The sequence below is a fragment of the Fragaria vesca genome, linkage group LG3 (genome assembly GCF_000184155.1).
Source record: "Fragaria vesca subsp. vesca linkage group LG3, FraVesHawaii_1.0, whole genome shotgun sequence".
Taxonomy (NCBI): Eukaryota; Viridiplantae; Streptophyta; class Magnoliopsida; order Rosales; family Rosaceae; genus Fragaria; species Fragaria vesca.
In genome coordinates, this window is record NC_020493.1 from 18766421 (window position 1) to 18768647 (window position 2227).

Sequence of the window (2227 nt, forward strand, 5' to 3'; positions counted from 1 at the left end):
AAGACAAAACTTTATCGTTCTTGCTCTGATACCATGTAGAAAAAGATGAAGAGAAAAAGTAAACTCTTGTATTGAATCATTTAGGTTACAACCAAGTATATATATATACAAGTCTAACCATACCTAGTTATACCAGCCATACTCATGACTATTGACTTCCTTATACAGTAAGGTGGATGACTTACTTACACAGCAAGGTGGATGACTTACTTACACAAGGTATGATGTTGTCAGCATGCTACACTATACTTTACTGTAGAGTAGGTAAGGTGATGAGCACTACACCATACTTTTTTACTGTAGACTACACCATACTTTCTCTACTCTAGAGTACTATATATGTTGACTATATATTTCTATATATTTCTGTAGTTCTCTAGAAAACCTTGTGTCTAGAATTCTCTCTAGCTAGATAGCTCTAGAAGTCTTATGTTTCTAGTTCTTTCTCTAGTCTTATTTAAGTTTAGTTTCAGCTGTGTTTTGGTAACACCAACAGACAAAAAGTTGCAGACCTTGTATTCTGATTTTGAGTAGTAAAAGTTTTTCCAAGTAAAGTGGTCTCTTGTTCTTTGTTTATGGTGTTCTTCTTCTGTTATTGGTTTTGGTTCTGGGCAACAGAGTATTTTGTCCTCTCTTTGGTTTCTCTTTAAATGAAGGGTGCGTCTATTGCCACCCCACAAACCAATTTGCTCACCTCACATATTGTTGATTTATTGAATGACTAATATACCCTAATGTAAAATTATAGCAAAAGACAATAAGTTGTTACAAATTACAAATTCCTTTTTTTTTTTTAGATAAACATGTATTTCATAAACCTTAACCCATAATTTATTACATTTGATCTTTCTATGAAGTCTGAAGAAGACATTAGCATTTAACTGAAGATGAGGTGAACTGTTTGTTATTTTTTTTTCTTTGTTGATGCTTCGTCTATCTCTTTACTCATTATTTCTCATATCGATTTTGTATGTAAATTTTCATGTTTAGTCACTCACTTATATGTATTCGATTTGTTTTTTTCTTCATTGGCGTCAGAGCTTTTTCCAAGTAGAGTTTACAGACATTTTGTATCTTGATATCGACGGGTACCAATGAGTTGTTAAGTTTGAGAGTTTTCTCTTGTTTTTTAATTGAGATTTATACTTTAATGTGATTTTTATTATTTAGTTTGTGATTTCACTTACCCAAATGATAGTAGTCTTATGGGTTTCTTCAATTTTATTTTGTTTTTGGAGTTCAATGGCTATTAGAAGAGACTGATATTGTGTGTATTGCAAATCGATGAATAAAGTAAATTTAAAATTTCAAAATATATAGGCGGGGTGAGAAGAGATCGAATGTAGGATGAACAAAACAAATATGAAATTGGAAAAAAAATATATGTATGGTGAAAAAAGAATTTAGGGTGAACAAAGCAAAAATGAGAAAAATGTATTTTATGTATTGTAAATGGGTGAACAAAACAGACTTACAATTAAAAATATATAAATAAGGTGTGAAGAGAACGTGAGGTGAATAAATTAATTTTTGAGGTGACAATAGACGCACCTAAAAAACCAACACGAAGGTGGAATCTGTCTCTACGACGGTCAAGTCTTATCGAAAAGCTATAGACGACCTTAAGAAGCAAGCTGAATCTGACCGAAAGGAGCGTAAGTCAGACCAGGCGATCCTCTTAAAGCTTAATTACAAGTTCATTGTCACATCCCGACCCTTATATTTTTACCTTATTTACTAGCGTGATTATAATAAGAATTTTACCGTCTCCGTCATTGAGTAAATAGTTTAATTGGTCCCTAGAGGGGTTTCGGGGACGATTATGTGCGGAGGATTATTAGTATGAAGAAAATACGACGACGGTAAAAATAGTAAATTTTAGCTAGTAAAAGGTAATTTTTATTCGGGTATTATTTTTCGGGGTGTTGAATTTTGGAATTTTGGGTTAAAAGGAGAGTTGGGTCGGCTGGGCCGAGCCCAACCCATTTCTTCTTCCTTTCTCTCTCTCTCCCTCCCGATTTTTCTTCTCTTCCCACCCGGTTTTCTCCTTTCTCCACCCGGAAAGTTCTCCACCGCCGTCCGCCGCCGTCCGGCCGCCCCAGACCGCCACACCGGTCCCAATCAATCGGTCTCCCTCCCAGCAACATTTCTAGACCGGTAGCAGCCCCCCTAGCGCCGCCGTGAGTGAGCGGTGCCGCCCGAAAGGTCCGACTGCCGTAGCTCTCCT